General features: G+C 33.8%; 1 long non-coding RNA gene across 1 annotated transcript; it reads right to left on the bottom strand.

The window, feature by feature from the left end:
• Positions 1-142: 142 nt before the first annotated feature.
• LOC149788796 (uncharacterized) lies at positions 143-25,040 on the bottom strand. The gene is made up of 7 exons (XR_016424057.1): positions 25,026-25,040; positions 14,990-15,020; positions 6,204-6,233; positions 2,657-2,689; positions 2,418-2,450; positions 1,635-1,667; positions 143-271 (listed from the first exon to the last, which is right to left on the bottom strand). It is a non-coding gene; the product is annotated as an uncharacterized LOC149788796 (long non-coding RNA).
• Between the last annotated feature and the right edge of the window lie 1,160 nt (positions 25,041-26,200).

Genomic DNA, 26,200 nt, shown 5'->3' with positions numbered 1-26,200 from the left:
ACCGTATTGCACTCTTAAATATACCGGTTCCTGCTAGGTTTCTAAGTTATTTATGTACTTATTTGATTGCTTGCAGATACATATATTATAAATATTGGTAAGAGTGGGAATAACAGTGAGAGTCGGATCAATATCAGCTGGATCACAAGTTGTAGTAAATAGTAGTTGTTGCTGTTGTTGTTATTTTATAGGTGGGATGATCAGTATTGCAGTCATGATCTGGATCGAATTTACTTACCCTCCGAATCGAATGTAGGCTTGCGCCTACACCCTGAAAAATAAAACAAGTTTTCTATATTGGTGAAACAAAGGATTTTTCTGTATTTGAAAAGAAGTATTATTATTATTATTATTATTATTATTATTATTATTATTATTATTATTATTATTATTATTATTTATCATTATTATTAATGTTTTGCAGATTCATTTTCGTTTATTTATATCGGGTTCTTGGGGAATAAGTTTACCTGGTGATACCATAATGGTGTTGTAGTACCTGTAGTAATGAAATAATTATTGATTTGTGACACTTTTGAATTCATTGTTATATCATGGTAGCAAGTCCTCCTTGCATTTGTTTCTGTTTTAGATATCACTGAATGAATAAGCTAGTTATTTATATCTCATCGTATTGCACTCTTAACTATACTGATTACTGCCAGGTTTCTAAGTTATTTATTTACGTATTCGACTCTTTGCAGATACATGCATTATAATTATTGCTAAGAGTTGGAATAGCAGTGAGAGTCGGATCAATATCAGCTGGATCAAAAGTTGTAGTAAATAGTAGTTGTTGATGTTGTTATTATTTTATATGTGGGATGATCAGTATTGCAACTATGAATATAAAACTTTCAATTCCTCATATTGTTCCTTAATGTGATAATATGATATGCATCAGATTTCGGAACTTAAAACATCTACCGTAATTACATTTAGATTAAGATGTATAATATAATAGATGACGCGTCAAACTACAATGTAAATGACCACACCTTTACAAGATCTGGAACGAACTGACTTACCCTTCGAATCGAATGTAGGCTTGCGCCAACACCCTAACAAATTAAACACGTTTTCTATTTTGGTGAAACAAAGGATTTTTCTGTATTTGAAAAAAGTATTATTATTATTAATATTGCTTTTATTATTATTATTATTATTATTATTATTATTAATGTTTCGAGGATTCATTTTCATTTATTTATATCGGGTTTTTGCGGAATAAGTTTACATGGTGATAATATATTGGCGTTGTAGTACCTGTAGTAATAAAACAATTATTGATTTGTGACAGTTTTGAATTTAATGGTATATCATGGCAGCAAGTCATCCTTGCATTTGTTTTTATTTTCAGATATCTTTCGATGAATAAGCTAGTTATCTATATCTCACCGTATTGCACTCTTAAATATACCGGTTCCTGCTAGGTTTCTAAGTTATTTATGTACTTATTTGATTGCTTGCAGATACATATATTATAAATATTGGTAAGAGTGGGAATAGCAGTGAGAGTCGGATCAATATCAGCTGGATCACAAGTTGTAGTAAATAGTAGTTGTTGCTGTTGTTGTTATTTTATAGGTGGGATGATCAGTATTGCAATCATGATCTGGATCGAATTTACTTACCCTCCGAATCGAATGTAGGCTTGCGCCTACACCCTGAAAAATAAAACAAGTTTTCTATATTGGTGAAACAAAGGATTTTTCTGTATTTGAAAAGAAGTAGTATTATTATTGTTATTATTATTATTATTATTATTATTATTATTATTATTATTATTATTATTATTATTAATGTTTTGCAGATTCATTTTCGTTTATTTATATCGGGTTTTTGGGGAATAAGTTTACCTGGTGATACCATAATGGTGTTGTAGTACCTGTAGTAATAAAATAATTATTGATTTGAGACACTTTTGAATTCAGTGTTATATCATGGTAGCAAGCCCTCCTTGCATTTGTTTCTGTTTTAGATATCACTGAATGAATAAGCTAGTTATTTTTATCTCATCGCATTGCACTCTTAACTATACTGATTACTGCCAGGTTTCTAAGTTATTTATTTACGTATTCGACTCTTTGCAGATACATGCATTATAATTATTGCTAAGAGTTGGAATAGCAGTGAGAGTCGGATCAATATCAGCTGGATCAAAAGTTGTAGTAAATAGTAGTTGTTGATGTTGTTGTTATTTTATAGGTGGGATGATCAGTATTGCATCCATGAATATAAAACTTTCAATTCCTCATTTTGTTCCTTAATGTGATAATATGATATGCATCCGATTTTGGAACTTAAAACATCTACCGTAATTACATTTAGATTTGGATGTAAAATATAATAGATGACGCGTCAAACTACAATGTAAATGACCACACTCTTACATGATCTGGATCGAATTTACTTACCCTCCAAATCGAATGTAGGCGTGTGTCCACATCCTGAAAAATAAAACAAGTTTTCAATTTTGGTGAAACAAAGGATTTTTCTGTATTTGAAAAAGTATTATTATTATTATTATTATTATTATTATTATTATTATTATTAAATGACAGCTAGATTAAAAAATGAAAAGTTGATAAGGGAAGAAATCAAAATATGCAATCAATAATTAACCTCAAAGAGCCTTCGAAAGACGTGGACTTACCCTGTCAACCACACGGTTGGTGCTGCTGAAGTCCTGAAAGAATCCGACAATATTTCGTGATGATGATGATTATTTCATGCATAATAATGTGTCATCATTAATCTCAATCAATACAATTTATTGTACTTTTAATTTAGGTAAACTTAGATAATTACACCTTATCGTTATATGTGAATTCAAGATGTATGTATGTATGTATGTATGTATGTATGTATGTATGTATGTATGTATGCGTGTATGTTAAATGATATTTTTAATTCATTGGGAACGTCTTACAAACGGGAACAAGCCTATTTAGCATTTTATCATTGTGGATAAATGTACAGTTATCGAGGATGTCACCAAGAAATTGTAACCACTTTCAACTGACATCGATATGTTATAGGCAATAAAATATGCAATCTATCTGAGATTATATCTTTCATTTCCAAGTATATTCCTCTTAGTATATCATTAAAGTCAACGTACTTACTACTAATCATATCGGCAATATAGAATGTGTAATTGGAACATATTGTCTTATATTCGCTCTCTTAATCTCCTTTCTTAATATATTGGCTCGTCTTTATCTCGTCGGTAATGAAAAGAGTATAGTCGAATAATTCACTCGATGTTATGATAATCTGTATAAATCAGCAATCTGCATTATTCAAATCTCTGCTATAGCATGAGCTTTGAAATTGCTTTTCCAGTCCTGGATAAGTTGAAACTAATTTTGAGATTTGGTTTGTTGAAGTAGAGACATTTTTTTTCGACGATAGTGACCTGAAGATAGTCATGTAATACTTTCATTTCAATACGGGCCACATACAGATAACATGATCTTGTGTAGGACGCCTCATACGTATTCCATAGTTCGATAATGGATGTAAATTTGTATCTGCCAACATCGCGAATGGAACTACGATTGTCCTATAAACTGCTCTAAACTACTACTACCTATGCTACTACTACTACTACTACTACTACTACTACTACTAGTAATAACAATAGTAAAGTGTACTTAGTATAGAGCCTTATAGTTAGAAGATCTAAGCGCTTTGCAGTTTTTGAGAACACATACATTCGCATCGACAACATTACAAAAGCAAACAATATGAAATTTAAAAATACCCTACAAATTTGCACTGATTGATTAAGGAAGTAAAGATTAATAAATATTTCAGTATTTTATATTATGTGACTTTTAAGAGCAATATGTGATGGGATCACCGTATCCTAGTGTTTAAAGTATATGTGCAATTCGTTTCACGTATCTGGGCCCGCGAGCGTATTAATACTTTTCGGATATAAGTTGGATGTGACTGGGAACTATGCTAATTCGGGTGTCAGAAGAGAAGAGTAAGTTTCTAGATACGATGTATACACTGGTGGGGCCTGAGGGGTATACTCGACTACAGTTAGTCAATAGTGTTTGTCTGATTCTGGATCGTACGGGTTTAAAGTTTATATAGTAGATACTTAGACAAACAAGATAGAAGTGAATTACAATTGTATTTTATAGAAAACATCAGGAGACAATGCTAGCGTTTAATATCATCAATTTAAATAAACTTGTAAATGAAGCGAACGTGTTAAGCTCCATATATTCAGCCTCGCATACGTTCTTTACATGCTGGTGTAATGGGAGAGTACAGCTGAGACTGACAGTTAAGTTTCGTACTTGTAATGTTAGTATTGCTCATTGTTATTATTTGATGCAAAGAAAATGTGACCAAGACAGTTTGTTCGTGGTGGTCATGGTATCTTTACATTTATTGTGATTCATCACTAGTTTGTTACATAACATCCATTACTCAACATCAGAAATGCACCTCTCTATGTCTAAGATGGTAGCCGCAGCTTAGCACGGCAGCTAGGGGATCATATTTGAGTACCATTAGCGTAAATCGGGAAAAATGTAGAAGATCTCAAATTTCTTTCAGAATCTCAGTGTGATAGCTTCAAATGCTGTGTGAGGTTGCCTGTATATTCTTGATCACAACTGTAAGACAAGTGAAATTGAATTTATATTTGCCAGGGAAGATATCTGCACACAAGTCCGGAAGGTCGACCGAAGAGAAAGTCGTTTGAAGTTGTGTTCACGTTTTTATTGATAACGCAAATGGAACATTCAGTGACCATAGTATTGTAGTAGACTGAGTTTGGTGCCTGAACTGTGCTTGTGACACTCCACTTAGTAGTTTATTAGATCTGCTTATATACATCGTGTGAAGCATTATCATCTCAACCCTACAGCGTTCTCGTTTGGAAGTGAGAAACTGGTGCATTGCAATACCATACCATATATAACACTTCTGAATTGACATTATGCACCTGCATCAATGAAAAGCACTTTTCAACCTGAAAGGATAGATAATGAAGAAGCTAGGTATTATTGTATGTTATGCAACATTTTGTGTGTTATGTACCGTACTGAGGTGTTTCTTAGTAGCCAACACAGATGCAGTGCTACAGACTAATACATTATGATGGGAGTTGACAAATATGTTGTTGTTGTTTTGTTGTTGTGGGGTTTAACGCCATTTTTCAGCACAAGAGAGGCTATACATGGCGGCCGGTAGTAATGGTAGAGGAAGAACCCGGAAAAAAACCGGAAAGAATCACCGACCCACGATAAGCTACTGTCATGCTTTCTCACATACCGACCCTGGTTGAGTCCGAGACTCGAATCCACGCAGGCAGAGGTGAGATGGCAGTCATCCGTAACGGAGAGCGCGTTAGACCAGTTAGCCACACGCCCCCCCCCCCCCCGACAAATAGGTAGCATAATTCAAGTCTGAGGGACAGCAATAAAGACTGTATCATATCATACTTGGGTATATGAAAGATGCTGTATACAACATGAATGGGTCGATTATCTATCTGACTGTACGAGATTGAAAATGTAAATTTATTGTAGGAGGTGTGATATTTCCAGGAGAGTCAAAGCGAAAGTTGAAAACGCCAAGAATAATTAGGTTGTCACTTATTGAATTTATATTATCCACATGGTTTGGAATCTCATCCAAAAAGAGAGATTCAATCAGATGTGTTTTACCAGGTTAGGAAGATGGCGGCAAAGGCAGAAACAATGTACGGACCTTTATTCCCATGTTAGTGTGGACTGGACCAGCTCAAACCAAGAGTGTTGGAATGGTATAGTTGCAGTGTAGTTAAGACGTTGAATTATATAATTCGTTGAGATGACCGCATCTCCAACTCCTCGGAAGTGGCACGAAAGCGACTTGATGGAGGATCCTGCATGTGTTAGATACATAAACATTGGCTCAGGGCCTGAATTTTATTTATGTTTCTGTTTGGAAGAAGACGCAATATCCCGAGCGCTGACACTGTTAACTGTTTATATGAACATTTCCGGATGTTCCGCTGATTGCGCTTGATTTATGCAATGTGCAGTGCCTGGTGAGACGTCAAGAAAAGATGTGAATTACGTTTTCCAAATCACCGGTCGATTTTTCAAATTGATATGAATATGATAAAAACACCAAAACACCTGCAGTATACATGACACTCTCTTCAATGCTTTGGATAGACTTGGACTTACCGAGAAATTCGATGATATCGAGTTGTCATTCTGAAAGAATAAAACAAAAGAAGTTAATGTATTTGTCGGATATAAACTGAAGCAGTTTTTTTCTTGTTTATAGTCCTCCTTTTAATTGCACATAACTTTTTTTCTAGATTTTAAATGTATATTGTTATTTGTAATTTTAGTATTATTAATAATACTAATACTAATAATTATGAGGATTTTGTATAGCGCCTAAACTTTAGAAGGCCAATGCTCTTTGCAACATTAGACAACACCTATAAGATAAAAACATATAATGATATGATTACAAAAACAAACACCATACAATTAGAAAACATTAAAAAAAATGCTGAGAATATTTAAGGTAGGAAACATTATTAGATCTTTACGTTTCTTCTATCAGTCGAAATAAGTGAGTTTTGAGAGCCCTCTTGAAAGTGCTCACTGTGTCTTTGTGTCTAAGTTCAGTGGGCAATTCATTCCACGTTGCTGGGTCCTGGTATGCAAAAGAAGGTTGTCCATATGACAGTTATGATAGTGGGAATAATGAGTATTCGATTGTCAGAAGAGGAGCGTAAGTATCTTGCTGGTGTGTACACATGGGTGAAGTCGGATAGATATGTTGGAACAGAGTTCGACACTGAAAGCACAAAGAACAAATGGTGTGTTTGATTCTGGATCGAATTCATAGCCAGTCTAAGGTACTGATCAGTGGGGAGATGTGCTCTGATCGTGGTACTCTAAGGATGATCAGAACGGCTGTGTTTTGAATTGTTTGAAGTTTCTGGAGCAGATATTGAGATGAACCAGACATAACTGAGTTACAATAGTCCAGTCTTGAAAGTACTAACGAACACACAAGTGTTTTAGTGGCATCAACTGAAAGATATTTGCGACTTGAGCTGATTCATCTGAGCCCAAGATATGCAGCATTGCATATGTTCATGACATGTTGGTGAATTGTGAGAGTACTGTCCAGAGTAACACCTAGGTTTCGTACTGATTGTGTGAATTTAATGTTGGTGTTGCTGATATTTATTGTTTGAGGTAAAGGATCTGAATGAGAAAATGTTTGTGTTGTGATCAGAATGGCTCAGTTTTATCTTCATTCATCTGCAGCTTGTTAGATGTCATCCTTGATTTCACATCAGAAATGCACCACTCTACATCTTGGATGGTAGCATCAACTTCAGTTGGGTGGCTAGATTTGTATATTTGTGGGTCATCAGCGTACAATTGGTGAGACACTGGATGATGATGTATGACACTTGAGAGCGGCTGTGTGTATAGAATGAATAGAACATGTCCAAGAACAGACTATTGTGTAACACCTCAACATAGATCAACTGGGCTGGAGTGTATTCCATTTGCAGGCACAATTTTCCTGTTGACCAAGTAGGACTTTAACCACAGTAAGGCTGTACCATGAATGCCAAATAAATGCTGGAGACGGTGAAGTAATGTATCATGGTCTATTTTGTCAAATGCTGCAGATAAATCAAGGAGGTGCGGACTGTAATCTTTCCAATATCCAACGCAGGGAAAATGTCATTAACTACTTTTAGAAGAGTAGATTCAGTATTGCGTCAAGGGCGATATGCAGACTGTACATTACTAATAAGACTGTTTGAATTTAGATGACATACAAGCTGGGATAGAACAACCTTTTCTAAGATTTTTTATATGAATGGGAGATCAGAAACTGGACGGTAGTTCTTTAAATCGTTATGGTCTAGTTTTGGTTTTTTCAGCATATGCTTTATAATGGCAGTGTTGAAAAATGATGGAAATTCCCCGGATGAGAGAGAGATATTAATAACATCAGTTAATGAAGGCACTACTGCAACATCTAAGCACTCAAGCAGTAGTGATTTTGGAATTGGATCAAGTTTGCATGACTTTGGTGCACTCCTCATCAGGATTGTACGTACGAAATCCATAGAGACAGATTCAAATGCTGCTAATGGTTGCTGCTAAAATGCTGTATCCCAACTATATGGTGACGACGAGTCAATTGAAATTGTGCTGTCAAGTTTATCTCTAATGGTTTGTACTTTGTCACGGAAGTAATTTACAAACATGTCCGGAAGGTCGACTGGAGATAAGGCAGATGGATGTGGTATAGATTTGTTCCTTGACATTAGCTTGTTAGTAATCTCGAAGAGCTCTTTGCAGCTGAAACTTTCCATGATCTTAGTAGTGTAGTGGGCTGATTTCGCTGCATGGACTTACTTGTGACATTCTTCTTAGCGGCTTCATAGATTTGCTTATGAATAGTGAGTCTGGTGGAAAGCCAAAACCTCTCAGCCTTACGGCGGTCTCTTTTAGGAGTGCGAAGCTGGTCCCTAACACTGCTATACCATAGAAAACATTTTTGAATTGATACTATTCACTTGGTAGCTGGTGCATATTTGTCAAATAATGAACGCAGGCAGTTATAGAGTTGTTCTGCGGTAGGAGATAAGCAAGTTGTTAGGTTAGTTTGGATGTCGTGCATTAGTTTGGTTCTATTTATCATACGGAGGTTTATCTTAGTAGCAGATAGAGGTGGAGGGTTAGGGACTGATACGTCAAGATGGCGTATAATGCAAAGGTGATCTGATGCAAGGTCAAGGGTTACCAGGGAGGAGAGTAGAATGTTATCATCAGGTCTATGAAGAATCCAATCTGAAATGTGACCATGTTTGTGGTAGGGTTGATTAACTGACTGTTTGAGGTTGAAACCATTAATGGAATCTATGAGTTTTGATGTATTTAGGTTTCCGGGACAGTCAAAGTGAAAGTTGAAATCTCCAAGAATAATCAGGTCGCCCCCTATCGAATTTCCATAGTCCAGGAGATTCGGAAACTGCTCCAAAAAGACAGAGTCAGGCAGCTTGTTGTGTCTACTAGGAGGAGAGCGGTATAAGCAGAAAAAGTGGACTAAACTTTGCTCCAGTGTGAGTGTAGTTTGGATTAATTCAAACGATGTGTGGTCGAAATAGAATGTTGTGGTGTGTTTGAGAAGTTTTATTATGGAGTTCTTTGTTATGAAAGCAATTTCACCTCCGCGAAAATTACGGGGAACGATTTGATGGAGTAACTAGTGGATGTTGGATCCGCACACGTGGGCTCATCGCCTGATGTTGTTAGCCATGTTTATGTCAGGGAAAAGACGTCAATATTCTGTTCGTTGATAAAATTAACTTTTCTTGTGCGCTTTTTTGGTCGTCCTACTGACTGGCATTGAATAATGCAATACGCAGAGGTATCTCCTGGATAGTTGACACAAAGGTTTAGAATTAATAGGGATTTGAATTAGGTTATCTAAATTAACTGTCGAATTGTTTTTAAATTGTTGAGCCGAAACAAGGGAGATAACTGGAATTGTCCTTCCTGTTCTATGCCGGCCAGCTTTGAAACAAAGTTTCTTTTTTCGCTTCTGTTTACATTTCGATAATGATGAATGTAGTCCCAGTTCGTTTAGTCTTGAGCACAATGTTGTGTGAAGAGCCAAGGAGTGATCGTTTAGAGCAATTAACGGGGGTCCATCGTAGCATAAACGGGTTGAAAAGTGAGTATCACGTAGTGGCAGTTTGTTCAAAAACAGTGGAGCAAGACAGCGGAGAAAAAGTCGAATTGTTCTCATTTCCAAGACAAGGAGATGAAGAAACACATACGAATTTAACAGCCACTACATACTTAATACAATAACGTAGCTAAAAACAGGCAACAAGCAAAAATATCATGAAAACGGCAATAAAAAACGGAACAGCTGCTTCAGGCCGGTTAAACGATAGCGGCCATCTTGTCACTTGTATTTAATACTACAACTCTGAATAACTATACTCCTACTACTACGACCACTGCCAATAATATTACTGCAATATTCCAAATTTAAATGAATAAATGCCAATCAAGTTTGAGTTTTGGTTTTCATAGAGATTAACATTTTCATTCCATAGGTTTCAAAAGTAGTTATGTTATGTCCGTTTTCATTTCGGAACTGGATCAAAAGAGGGAGCGCACACACGTTAATTTCAGGAAATACAATTTGTAATGCTTATACAGCTATCATCAGTGTTCTTTGGATGTTCGGACGTTCCCCCATCAGTTAATTAAATGAAACAGATCTATGATCTAATCCTTTCATGTTTTCTTATACGCTTATTTATTAATTTATCCTCTTAACATACATAGGATAACACTTATTTGAATGGTGATAATGCTAAACAATGTCCCAGAGATAAAATCTATAATCTAGTAGGGACTTTGTTATGCTAAGTTCAAATATGACGATTACAAAGTTGTTGCCTATTGTTTCCAATATATTTAAATTTGGTTATTTTACATCTACGTATATTGTTTAGATAGCAGCGTTTAAAATCATAAATTGTTAAACAACGTATTTTCCTTTGATGATGGTTGCTTTATATGATAGTATTTCACATGTCCTGTCAATGTAGCACTTTAAAAACAGCAAAGTGGTTATATGCGTAAAATGTATTATGAAACAAACGGCAATTTATAATATCTACATGTAAATACATTAGTTTAGTCCTTATTCATTGTCTATTCGGCGTGTTTAGGCTTATTTCTGGTATGCATTAAATGGAGCATCTCTTGTCGCTGTCTGTAATAGCCTGCAAGCATTAATTAAATCCATTTGCCCTGATGCTTTTCTTCATTGTTGCAATGTCATGTTGAAATCGCTAGAAGTGCTCGTCTCTCAATGCTGCGCAGTTAGGTGGAAAACAAATATATATTTGAGTTTAAAAAATTAATCTTTAGTGACATGTTGCACTGAAGGCGTTTGAGTGCCTTAAGGAGGTCTTCGACCAAAGCCTATATTTATCTGCCTTATTAATTCCGGGACATTTTGTTGCCACTAACTGGTGTGCTTTGCATGTCGTCTTTTCCTTGCTACGCAGTGCACGGTTAAAGATGAAGGTCACGAATCTGAGGACCAGCAAATATACATTTCCTTATCTTAGCTTCGTTTTATCTTGAACATTGACCAAGGAGAAAATTTAAATCTGCTTATGTTTGTTCTTTCCATTCTCTTTTCAAGATCCATCATCAGACCCTAATTGATAAGCATGGTGGTAGAACAAATCTTCCTTCATTCAACAAGTGGTAGATACTGAACACTTTTTTCTCCCAGTCTCCAAAGTCTGTTGGAGTGGCCAATCTATATGGATGGAGTGGGAATCTCGTACGAATATCGCAGTTGCAGCGAAAACAATACTTTGTGTATCCAGTATGCTGACCAACAGAGCGAGAACCTTCAAATCGCCAAAAAAGCTGCCATTGATGTTGGTCATAGTGTATGCACCTCAAAAGTTGTTTAATGTTTTCATAGGTCTCATTCATATATTCTACTGGAATGCAATACCTTGTCATTATGTAAGAAAAGAGATTGAAGGCTCGTGTTCGATGAATCAATTTAAAGTCTCCACTCATCTGGGTCATGAACGATAGTGAGGGTTGTCATCAAACTATCAATGTTGTTGCAGGCTACAAGAAAACCTTCCATGATGAAGCATGGGACAAAGTCCTTTTGACGGTCACGGAACATTTAAAACATGCCAGGAAATTCCTATTTTGTAGTCTGGTGACAAACATATCGGCCTTAGGCTTGGATAGTTCCAAATCCATGACAAGGCCATTTCAGTCAACAATGTGTTATGAGGTGTTGTTCAGATAAGGAGGGGATAAAATACGAGTCATCTGATATTGATGGTTGAGGACTAAAACAAATTCATCCTTATCCTCTTCCTCGTATGACTCAAGTGACAACAATGCTGGTGCATCAAAGACTTGAAGTCCTTCTCCGTTAGGTAATGGCACATGGCTCATGGAATGCTTGGTTAATGCACGGTTCACCTTTTCTGCTTTACACCCCTTTACCATCTGGAGGCAATGTCAAGAGGTTACACTTGCTGATATGATATGTTTGCTCTCTCCAAAAAATTGGTACTGCAAAGGACATATGGATCCTTTTCCTGTTCAACCATTGGAGAATATTTGTTGCACACGTGTTACGGTATATATGTGGGTCCTACCTCTTGTCCTGATTTCCATCAATTGCATCCAAAAATGAGAAGTTGTCTTAACCATAGCGGTTTTGCTGCGTTTTTGTGATGCAAATGTCACTTCACCACAAACATAACATACGTTATCTACATTGTTTACACAATTGCGATGCATCTCTACACACTTTGGTTACATATAAATGTGTCTCTTTGCAAAATCAAACACTGACACCCAACATACCAGGCTACTGTAATATTTCAAGCGATGTTATAGGGCGATGTATACATCAGAGTGATGCAAGCTTAGTTATGATTGCATCATCCATGACTTCTGGGAATAAGATATGCAATTCATATCATGTATAACGCGTTACCTGCTTCAGATTGCACAATTCATTGCTTTTGCATACAAAGCAAGTACTCTCTAAATCTAGCCTTAGATTTATTCACATATCAAGTCATATGTGTATTTTAGTCATTTTTGTTTTAAAATTAGTTCAGGTCCCTTTATAACTCACTTATCCTCCGTCATTCCCAAGTCGAGGGTCGTATATACTGACCCAGTAGCATATATCTACAAATAGAACTGAACAATAATTTGGAGCCTCAATTTCGTTTTCAGTGAACCAGAAGTATTAAAGTTTCACTGTTATGTGAATTTGATATAATTTAATTTTTTGTTCGTTTTAAATGTTTTTCTATTCCATTACATGCTAAAGTAATGTAAATTTATTTACTGAATTTGATTTTGTGCAGAAATTCAGTTCAGGTCTTTTCGACAAAACTGTTAATTTCGTTTATAAACAACTAATATTAGAAACACTGTATCTAGTCTATGAACTTGATTCAGAACCAATGACAGTTTTATTGAAAAGCTTTATACAAATGTATTTATTCTCAGAGTGCGATTTATTCAGATAAATTAAGGCCATACCTGGATTATGTGATATTTATTATGGTACCAACGTTATTTTCTAGAAGGTTGACTCCCATCCGGGTATCTGTTTTGCGTATTCGTTGGGCTAATTACTAATGTTTTGAGAAAGCATACTTAGTTAGACTTGAGACGTCAGTTCTGGGCTAATTATTGTATTTCCTTCAAATTATTTTGAATTTAAGTGATTCTTTTCCCTAGAAATTCTAGTGCTCTAAATTAATTAATGGACAAGGACATTTATACAAATTTATACAAAATTCAAAAATTAGAATAATATTTGATATAATTCAACAATACACTATTAGCATTGCAGCACTTCGCAGATTACAACGTACGTCATAGTCTTCCATTTTGGATTTCATCCGGATTCTAACTCAGTTTCATACTTGACTTTTTATTACAATGACTATTTTTAATTCTTGGATTTTTTTTTGGACTTGATTCGTACACCATATATTCTTTTTCTCATTTTGTATTTGATATTCTAGGTAAATGCATTATTTGTTACATTTTACAAAGCTTGTTGGATTCACCTTTTTCTATTAGGTTTTGCAAGATCATAGGCTCGTAACACGTCTACATTTATTTCGGAAGCATTTTTGTTGTAGACCATTGTTATAAGAAACATAACAAGGAATTCAAATATGAGCAGTGTATCCCTATTTCGCCGTTTTGAATCCATTTCTCTTTTATGATCTCCTAGTTATTATTGAGAACTTTAGGTCATATTATGATGCTGTTATTTTCTTCTTCGAAATATGTAACTTGGCAATTTAAGTAAAAAATTTAGCTTTCAACTTGTTTTAGATAAGCTTAACCGAATGAACAAACTTTTACCGAAATTTGTGTTTATTTACGTCGAGACATTTTCGTTCACTAAAAGTAAATTTCAAATAATCAAATGTGACGTGTGTTTCAAAAAGAAGCAGTTGTACTTTAGTGTGGCGGACATCTAACTTTATTAAATGGTTAAATATATTATAACCGCTACTGCTACAATCGCGAAAATATCAACGTTGACGTTGCCAACATTACAGCTAATCATATAATTATAACATTCATGAGAGTTCTCTGAAACGCTAATGGCGTATCCTAACTCGGGGATAGGTCGATATGTAACGTTCAGATCAGGGATGGCGCTTAATTGTGCATCTGAACGCTCATGTGGGATTTTAGCATAGATGAACGAACCAGGCCTTAACTTTACAATACTATACATATCGCAGTTAGGTTTCAATTCATTATTATTAGATTATTCGTGCACGAATGCTTTACATGAACTGATCTGCCTCTACTTCTCCTTCTTCTTAATATTTGGAAATAGTGTAAGTTTAAAAAATAATAACGGTTTTAGTCAGCTGCATATTATGTTTTTAATGCATTTTCATTTCAATGTTTAGCCATATTTTAACGAGGTATTGTAGTGTGGTAGTTTCTGAAGAATCTAAATTGTCTGGAAAAAGACTTTGAAATCTTGAAGACGAACAGGAACCCAAGTTACACCGTGTGTAGGGCTCGAATCCCTATTTTGTTCTGCTTACATGCAACGTGAATTACAATGACCACACTGTTAGTAATCTTTTAACTTGTAATAATGAAAATAAGTAAAAAACAGAACAAAATATTAGTGAAACATTCTGTGTTTTGCAATACAGGTGTAGACAGATGTGGTACTAGTGTTTTAACTCAATGATCATTCCATAGTAAAAGGTAAAAATAAAATGTAAACCACTATTGCTTAATACATTAATACTTCAAATTTGAGATGAAAAGTGCCATATTTTGCTGCACATACAATGATGGTAATGTGTCCTGGATAATTACCTCGTGCGATGAATGCAACTTACCCCCATATTTTTAATGTCTCGGTATATACGTCTGAAAAAAGAAAAATGGAAATTAAGAAGCATATCAAGGCAAAAGAAGAGTATGTAGTGTCTTAGCTTTTCCCTGCTTTATCGTTAATCTTCATTTATCTTGTATACAAACAATTTGTTTTTGTTAAAGTAAAATACCAATATATGGATACATATTTGATCGACTCTATACTTGTAAATACATTTTCCTTACGCTGACGTAGAAACAGTGTAAACCATAAATGTGAAATGTAAAGATAATAAGTATAGCAAGCATTGAAGCTAGATCGAAATTGGATGATTGTATTTTAAGAGATGTTGACGCAGATTACAATTCCATTATTTACATAGTGTTACTCTATGTTTCATCCACTTTCCCATGTCTTTATGTAGTAAAATGTCCAGGTTGTGTTTTTTATAGCAGCCTAATCAGTTCAGTTACATTTGGAAGTGTAATGTTCAATGAACACCCCAGAGGAAGAGCAAATGGATACAGTGGAAATTCTTACATCCTTGCATTTGTATGGGCCATATTTGGCTTGTCAACATTTTTTTAATCCTTATAAAATCATCGAGACTGCTTGATATGGTGTCATATACATTTTCACATCATTCTGCTTTATATCCAAGGCTATGTCATCAGCTCTTTTCAACTTTATATCAACAAAATCAATCAACACCATTAGTGGAATTATTATCAGGTTTATGATCGTGTAAGGTATGGTAATCTAATATATTACATACTTATGTTGATTTATATATATATATATATATATATATATATATATATATATATATATATATATATATATATATATATATGCTGTGCGTGAACATTCATATTCATTTTAGTTTGCTTGATCAGTTTAGGCAGCTTGAACTTCCAAGTTTAGCCTGACCCTGAAACATATATATATATATATATATATATATTTTTTTTTTTCTTTTGGATAATCGTACATATTTATGGGTACCTCATTTGGTATGTCTCTCAGGTGACAAAAAAGGACGATGCATGGGTCCTTGTTTTACATTTTAATCTATAAAGACATAGGAAAGTGGATGAAACCTAAAGTAAACATACGTAGTATCATGTCATAATTAATGCCTGATTATGTATCCTGTAGTTTGGTTGACAAGTTCAGATTTATTAATAAATGGAAATAATTGGTGCTTATGTGGATACTAAATACATATGCGTATATTTATGTTGAGTAGATCGAATCATTACAATTACTTCTAGTATTGAATATAAAGAATATGTTCAGTGTTCATGCACATTTCATGTTTTTTTTTTAAATTCTCAAAACTATATATGGTGGTGATATTAAGCAAAGAAGGCAATAAATGGTACCCCTCTCTTGCATATGACTACAAAAGGTTGGATACAATGCTGTATTGGTGGATATTTCAACGAGAGTTTAAATTTGTGATGGAAGTCACACAATGTGGGACCCTACTGTTTTAACTGTTTCAGTCTTGTAATCTGCGCTAGAGAAATTCTATATTGCTGGTCGTTTCCTCTTTCACCGATAGAGGGTGGAAAATATTATCACTTTGATTCTCGTCAAATTGCCAAAAATAATAGTTTCCAACGAATATTGTATTATAGTCACACAGCAATAACATTTATTGGGAAAGTAGGATAATTCAAAGTCGTCATTCGTATGCAAAACTCAATATTTATCATCTCTTTACACATGTGATTTCTATAAATTACTGACGACGTTTATATGACCATCAGCGCTGAATGTAAGCGTCTCGTTATCCACATCATATAGCAATTTAACTTTAAATACCTTCTTGGTATAGTGCTAATACGAAACAATATGAAACAAGCCTGTTTGGTGAGTGGAAAATATTGCTTGATAATTTATTTGTTGAGCTGTTTACTTTTGGATACGATAGCCTTCGGTTTTTGGTTTTATACTTCATATATATGTTGTCTTGTAGAGAGAGGTTAATGTTGTTCTCCTTATTTGATGTTTGAGTTCTGCATTGTAGTTCTTCATTTGAGTTTACCTTATTATGTCCTGTCTTATTTTTGTTAATGCTTATTTTTTCTAAGCTTTAAGTGAGAAATTCTTTGGCTGTTTTGATTTACATTTTGACTGATGGTATTTTAGAGGTTGCCTTTTGTGGGCAGGAATAAAGTTAAATTGGAGATGATGTAGTCGATCATAGTTTATCTGGGATCCCTTGTTTTTGAAACTTCCTGGGATTTGACGCTTATGCGCTAGTGTGATCTCTTTTTTGGGATGAGTTATTTATTTGATAAATATGCATTGATTTACTTGTTACAGTTTGAGTTTTAGTCCTAATTTCTTTTGTCACGTCCGCATATGATATATTTGGGGAAGAGGTCATCTTTCCGTTCTGCATGATGCTTTCCGACTATGTGGCTGGTGTTGGAACCAAATATATCCTAGTCAACATATTTGATTTGGGATATACCCTATTCTTTGTTGGCTGGTTTTGTTTCTTTATATATATGTTGTGCTAGCTTTTAGAGGGATAGATAAAGCTCATTGATAGCTTCCCAGGATAAGTTTCCTTTCTTTTTAATTACATAATTTCATAAATTGGTATTAAATTGGAAGTTGCGCTCCGCTATATTTCCATTGTTTCCTATTGAGTTCGTCGTATGCGAGTGAGGCTGACTTTAAGATAATTGTGTTGTTATTTTGTAACTTTCTATTTTTGTTACATTATGCTAGTTAATTTGTAGTTGTATTACAACATATCCATATAGGTCCTTACAAATATCAAACAATAGCTTTTGTGTTCAATTTATTTGTGTGAGATCGTAATTGGCATACTGTACCCAACGTTCAAGCAGGTCAAACCAGGAAAGGCATATATTTATAGCTTCAGAGTTTATTATTAATTTCAATTATCCTGATTCCAGTGAGCTATGTAATTGAATACTTATCTTGAACCTGCAGTTGACAAGGTACGATGAATGGTTATAGGGATAACGGGCCTGTGTTAAAACACGTATCAGGACAACATGTGTATTTTGGTTTAATTCACGTGGACATACTCTGGCGATTTCTAATCCAATCACTGATTCGATTAATGTTCATAACCAAAGTAACTGGATCTAAGGCTAGAATCAATAAATTATCAAATGCTGTGTCCAATGCCTCGAATTTTTAAGAATTCATTATCATAATGCTGTTTGAATATGTATTTCTTTGTTGACTAACATTTGTTGAACTGAAGTAAAAAATTAAACATATGGATGTATGATTGCGCGTCGATCACCGCAATGACAGATATGACAAATGATATAAGATAGCATGATTGCAAATATGATAAATATATGGGACTTGCAACGTATCCATATATACCAGAATTTTGCATTTATTGTACCTTAGTTATACGTAAGTGTCTGGTACTAGTTCATCTCTGATCGTACATTAACTGAGAAACCTTTATATTGAAACAGCAGTTTGAATCTACATTTGTATCATATGTGGTTTGCGTTCCTCACCTAAAGAAGCGATTTAATTATCTGCTACAAGTCTCTACAAGAACTGAAATTCCATTAAAGTAATATCATCCCTATTGATTTTTCAAAATGGTAACTAGTAAACGATCAGCATTGTTCAAAGTTAAACTATTATTTTTTCGTTACAAGTCAAGTGAAGTAAATGTACCTAAGGTGTCATTTATTTTACAGGACAATCTTTGGAATTCTATGATCAGAATTTGTGGTTGATCAAGGAATGTAATTAGTCCACCAACCTCATGTAATTGTATCACCTCTAATTCAGATAAGTTCATCTTTCGTCTACGATTCTGCGACAATTTAAGTCATTTATGCTGCTGAATGATAACATCTGACCCCACAATTAGTTTGTTTGAACGTTTGATTTTTCCAGGTAAATTTCACTATGGCTGACCATCTCGATATGACATCAAGATTATGTCATTGACCGAAAAGCCATTGAATTACATTTTTTCCACAGGTGCATCAATGTCCCTCTTTCGACCAACAGTACTCTACAGCTGATGTTACAATTATATATATATATATATATATATATATATATATATATATATATATATATATATATATATATATATATATATAAGACTGCAATTTACATATGAATCTTTTATTTGATATCTTCTTTTAATTGTGACATTAGCACAATATATATATATATATATATATATATATATATATATATATATATATATATAAAAATTAATGTATATGTGTGTATGTGTGTTTGCGTTCACTCGTTCGGGTTTACCGCTTCAAATATTGTTACCTGACTTGTTTCTTGGAATAATACATGGAGTTAGTATGGTAATGCAATGAATGCAATCATGTCCTCATTAAACGTCATTGGATATGCTCGTATTATTGTCTACATTTAACACAAAATTAAAACAATGTCCAACTGAAATAGTCAGTTTAAGACCTATTATATGATTTAAACCACATTGAATGTATGCATAAGATTCCCTAAGTCACTTCATCACATTGTAACTAATAGAAACAACAACAACAATTGTCAGATATTTACCCTAGTTTTTTACCCTGTCGGTCACTTTAGATTCCGAATCAGAACAAACTCGCTTCTAAAAAGTAATAATGCCAACAGCAGAATAACTACAAGTAATGTTAGTGTTGCATCATAGCCATTAAGTTGCAAGACAGTCAAGTATGTATAAACTAAAAGGATGAAAGTAAATGTGAACTTTGTACAAATAATGAAAACAGTCTTGTCTTAAACTGTCGTATATGCCTTTCAAATATTAATCAGCATTATCGGGACAAATTAAGAACGTATAAATTACTATACTTATTTAAAAATGAATTTTTAACAGGTATTAAAGTCAAGATAAATATTTGTATAATCAATCCATTGGAAAGGTATGTTCTCTCGCTGTCCATGGTTATCTACCTAATTATATAATCATGATTGTGTATATATATATATATATATATATATATATATATATATATATATATATATATATATATATATATATATATATATATATATATATATATACAAAGAGATCTATCTATATATACATATATTTATCTATATATCAGAAGTTCGTTGTTTGAATGCTTATTTATAAACAGGTTATGGCAGGCAATGTCCACAACAAACGTGAGTTACGCAGACTTGAAAATGCTTTTTGATCATTTAAACTATGATTTTGAACAGAAAGTGCGTAACCTTTCGTAAATGGACTGTTCCAGACAATGAACAGTGCTCAGTGGGATATATATAATAGTAATATAGACAACTATCGATTCCTATGTATATCTATCAGAGATGTACCATTGTATGAGACCAACTGCTTCATTCGAGAAAAATAATCAAACAACTGAAGGCTTTTGATAGAAAAGTAGGGACTCATATACATTTAGCCAAGGCGACGAAGAATTCGTTTTTCTGACTGCCGAATGAATTGTCGCTGATCATCTGCCTTGCAATTTGCCATGGTAACCTTTGGATAGAATATTTCCAATTTAGGCCAGTGATAGTCGCCATAAATGTCATAACATGGTTGTGGTACCTACAAAGAGGATGTAAGTGACAATATATAACCATGACTTCTTTAAAAAGTACTAGAATAACGAAAACATATTTACACTTTTAGATCTTGAATTTCTTCAAAATAAGTTAGTTCATCAAATTCTACTTACATGAGCTATGTCATTGGTTGTTACACTTGATTACACACCGCAAACTTGTACTGCAATCGCATTCTCGAAATTGCACTCCAAATGAAATAAATGTGATATTTCATATCGTTTTTGGATAATTGCAATTCAAACAGTTGAGAGATTTTCCACAATATGATTCTAAACATTAAATGACAGAACAGAAACACACATGCAGCTGACCTAAGACAAATTTTGCCCAAATCGCACGTACTTCATGTGGAATTGACACAGATAGTAAACGAGCAGAATTGAATAGAACCGCTAAAAAAAATCCAACCTTTGCAGACCAACTGGAAAAGGTGTTGCAATGTGCATTAATCCACTTTGTGATTCTAAATTTCAATTGTAGTTGATCCAAAGACAAATCCTTTTTGGAACTTATATCATGTGCTCTGCCAAGTTTGCTGGGCGATCTAATGCGCGCATTAATATTACTATAGTTTATTGACGAATCTACGGTTCTGTGTTTGTTTGGAATACAGCATACTTGCTTTGTTTCAACATATTTCTATATTTCTATGCTTCGATATTATGTTTTCATAACTAAGTCTTAGGTACAATAAGAAAATGAATACATAATAAAACAGTTAATGCATTTGTGAAGGAATATATGAACGAGGTTGGTTTTCGGATTAATACTGAATGACCTTTCGGAATGGAGCATCAATCTTATAAAACAAATTCATATGTTCCCTTACAAATGATGTAACTTATACATATTTTAATGTGCGACAATTTGAACTGCTTACTTGACTATGTGTCTCCTTGAAGGTATGGCTTACTTTGCAGTATATTATAAAAGTCTGCTCATTACCTTAATGACAGGCAATGAGTTCCCTCGTATTGTACAAGGTTCGCCAACCTCTAATGCTTCTATGGAATGCGAGGAATGTTATAGTTAGGATTGCAACATATCAATTAAATGATTTAATATTATTAAAATATCATGCACAGGAATAAGCTTGCATATATCTCCTTTATTCCATACAATTTTATTCCACTGTGCTCTGCCATTTGATTCTAACCATGAAGAACTACTAGACAGTAGTAATAGGTTAATATGATGGAAAATGTGACGGCTTTACGCTTCGTGTTATAGGCTGAAGACATTGGCAAGATACAAATTGTATCAATGTGTATGCATTTTTGCTTCTTCTTATCTAAGATTGGCTTTCTGATATGAACTGATATTTTTTTCAGCTTTGAAATATACGAACACGTTTAAAACTGCACGTTTATATAATATTTTTTCTACAACTTTATCTTATCTTGAGCGTCAGAATAACTGGTGAGGAACATATAGGATCACGATTTAAATCATACTGTAGTCGTATTCCGACCTTGCATAATGCATTGCCATAGACTATGGGACAATAACAAGATAATATATGTTCTTTTTGTTTTTAATTATGTATATTTTAGTTTGCTTGTTTGTTTGTTAGTTTCTATTTTTTATTTCATTACATGGTATTATGATGTAACATTGTATGATAGACTTGACCTTGTTCCAAATTAAGTTTATCTGCGCTTGAACTATTTGTCTTTTCTATAAATGTGTTTAATTTTAATTGATGTAAACAAATTATAATAGCTTCATTATTCTCTTTGTGTATTATATTAATATCAGGATGTTGATTCAGGTAAACAAGAATGAATAAATACATTGATTTGGATAAGGATTTTGGAATTTGCTAACTGACTTTTACAGGATAATGTGTTATAAATAAACAAGGCTCCTTCTATCATTATAGACGGTTATTTTTATTAGGCAATTATTTGTTTATAGAAAATGCTAATTGTTACCTGAGGTCAAGGAGAAAATTATATAATCTTGTGACTGTGGGGATTTTACAATTCGTGTTTTAACATAAGCACCTTCAAGTTGCATTACGCTGTGACCAGTTTGGCCTGTCTTTTTTTTTCCTCAAATTACAGAATTCGGGTGATTGTATGTTCTGAAAATACAAACGTGCTCAGATAACATTCTTAGATATAGACATTCACTGGCGTTTATAATATATTGAAAACTAAAATTATATTACTGTGATTCAATTAGACTGATGAAACATCAACGCTCCATAAACTATAACAGACCCATCTTGGCTTCAATTTCTGGACTTATTAGGGACTTATACTGAGTGTTATTAAGGACTTTATATTAATTGGACTTGTGACTCATTCAATATCTGGATTATATTTGGATTTTATTTGCAATACCGTAAGTTATTTTTTCTCATCTTCACGTTGTATTCTTGGGAAATACATTTAACGTTACATTTTACAGGCTTGTTTTATTGCCCTATTTTCTCTTACATTTAATAAGATTATAGATTCGTAACAGAAGGCAAACAAATATTACATATGGATGTATAAAATACGCGCTTCCGTAATAATGTGAAAGTGAGGAAGTTATATGAGATCCACATTGGGATATATCTGTATCTTTGCTGGATATCAATATATTTCTATTAGCGACGCTAGTTTACTAAATATGATTTTTTTTTCTTCAAAGCACATAGCATTAAAGTTGTTAATCAAAGTAATACATTCATTTTAGATAGTATTATTCAGGATAACAATATGGCTTTAATAAACATATATGACTTGAACAAAGATAACCCAATCTTACACTGAAGAGAAAAGGAATAATCACTCTTTTGGATAATGAGAGTGCATGTTAATGAGGTGACTCTAATGTTGCTCTGAACCATGCCTTATACACTTATTGTTTTTATATCAATAATTACAAGGCAAGATAAAAGCTCCTCGATTTATGTTTTGCGTTTGATCGGAATGAAATTTGGAATGAATATAACAATAATACTTGAAAAAAGCAAAACCTTTTCAACATTTGGGTGTTAGAACATTTATTAATGTATGCTAAAGAATTTTTAACCTAACCTACATTGAGTGTTGTGTTCGTTCCAAGGTGTGTGCAATTAAAGTATCTAATCTTGTGCCTTTTCCAAAAACTGCTATAATATACCGATAGTGCAGACCATATACCGCAAATGAAGATGTATTTATTTTTACATTTGTCTGTAATATGCCTCTATTTAAATCATTATGGTTAGTTTAGACTTCTTTCATTCAATATGAGACTTTAGTATTAACCAGGTACGGCGACATACATTGTAATAGTTGTGAGCGCTCGAGTACATTGTATTGATCTCTCTTCATTCAACTGAGAAATATAATCTGACCCTTTTGATCCCAGTGTATGCACCATCAATGGCAAGGTATTTTGGAAAGGTCTCTTAAACAATTTGATATTATGCACGTTCTTTCTCCCCCCCCCCAGTCTTAGGTTGTTCATGTCTAGGGGTATTCATTGTCGTTCTTTTGCCTATTTTGTCCTGAAAGAAATGCCTTTATTTATTCTAAAATACTAAGCCCACTCCAAACTTTTCCCGTCCTTAGACAATGAGGTTTTAGACTTCAAAACAGCAATTATGTGAGCGGGTACGACTTTTACACTTTGCATTCTTACTCTCGCATATATTGTATGCCCTCACACCCCCTCCTGCCTTGCTACCACCCCAGCATCATTCCTGGACTCTGAGTCTTAAACTTCAAAACCTAAGGCGAAACTTATTACGCATTACAGTTTCCAATAATAGTATCTCCATCGTGGTACGCAAGACCTTCGTTTGCTATGAGTATAAATATGCATGCGTGTGTAACATCTTGTGTCAAATTTGTGATAGCGCATTATTATAAATAAGATGCACGTGGTTTCAATATATATATATATATATATATATATATATATATATATATATATATATATATATATATATATATATATGCCATTCCTTCTGGAGTCTCACACTAATCATATACATTTAATTATACAGAAAATAAGAAGGATACAAACAGATGCATGTATTGGGAATCTGCTAGAATTTATATTGTACTCGTTAATCCTTAAAAGTTGTCTACGTGACCTAACATAAATACAAAGCTATTTAAATACAGAGGCGCCATTTGGAAATCAATCGGGCGGTGTACTCCTTGCGTAACCTTATATATGTCGATTTCGGTTGAATTGATAGTGAGCAGGGATCATGCAACCCAATTTATCAAACATCGATGTGGATTAAGGATACGTTGTGCACACTCCGTTAATGCGGGAGATTGATCGTAAGGTTCTTTCTGTAAGCACCTGTCTAAATAATATGTAAGTTAGACCTAGTAATGTATACCAAGATAACGACTGAACCAAAATATAAGCATTTACTAAATTAAAACATACCTCTTCGATAAAGTTAATTCTTTTTCTACTTTTATGAACTAAATCCTGAAAACAAGTGAAAAATTACTTACGATTTATAAGCTTGCAAAACTATAACCCTATTAAGGTACCTGTCATGTTGATATATCGAATGAGAACAAAGCATGCATGCGCAGAAGGCTGTAACGAAGTCAAGTCGATCCATTGTGCTATATTTCAAAGAATCTGTTTTGAAAGTAGTGTTCTGTTGTTGCGAAGAGATCGGAAATGTAATCGTCAATCAATGATAGATGTTTCATTAGAGGCGTATGAAAAACCAGGAATATGACGTCAAAATAAATCCAATCCCTTTAGAATCAGCCTGGTAAAATAAATAGAAAGTGTCGTTCTTCGTTTATTAAATTAGACACACGAATGTGACAACTTGTTACATTTTTGCAAAACAATTTTGCAGCATATGTTATCGTATTATGGACCTCGATTTCCCATGCAGGAAACACGCTTCAGCTGCAGTACAAATGCGTGTGCTGGAAAAGTGAGAGCAACAATTTCAACTGTGTATATTCGATTTAATAAATATCTGATTTAATCGTTTGTAATTTATAAAACCTTTCTATTTTTTAATTTCATTATATGTCAAAATTATGTAGTTATGTTTACTAGTTTACTTGATTTTAGTGAAGTAAACAACTTTTATTCTCGGAGTAAAATGATTGGTTCTGATCAAGGACATACAGAAGCTACGTGATTTTTGTACGTAAACGTGATTACGTTACCCTTATCAGGGCCTCTTTTTTGCGCAAAATTCAAGTTTTAAACCATCGTTTTAGAGAAATTGTCTCAGTTGGGCTTCCAAACACTGAGAAGTAAAGGTGTTTCTTTTGATGTGTTATTTGGGGAATTACATTTCAATCTTTATTAAAACTCATGGATTAAGTATGATTAATTCGTTTCTGTTGAAATAGTATGAGTGATGATACATCATTCTTCAACAAAGACATTTCTTAAAAGGTGTACTCGGAACGTAAACACCATTTTACTTCTTGTGTTTCTACAAGGAAATGTAGACCAAACCACAACACATGATACAGCATACGTCATCGCCTTCCATCTTGGAATCTTCATTTGGACTCTAATTTGATTTCATTTGAACCTTTCAATATTAGGACTTCAACTCTTCTCTTCGTGGATTATTCTTGGATTATTCTTTAATTTGATTCTTAAAACCGAAAGTTGTTATTTTCTCATATTTACTGTATTTTTCGGG

This window comes from Sinohyriopsis cumingii, chromosome 11, assembly GCF_028554795.1.
Source record: "Sinohyriopsis cumingii isolate HCF-2022 chromosome 11, ASM2855479v2, whole genome shotgun sequence".
In the NCBI taxonomy this organism is placed as follows: domain Eukaryota; kingdom Metazoa; phylum Mollusca; class Bivalvia; order Unionida; family Unionidae; genus Sinohyriopsis; species Sinohyriopsis cumingii.
Note: the sequence above shows the minus strand (reverse complement) of the source record. Positions and strands in the feature narration are given on the sequence as shown.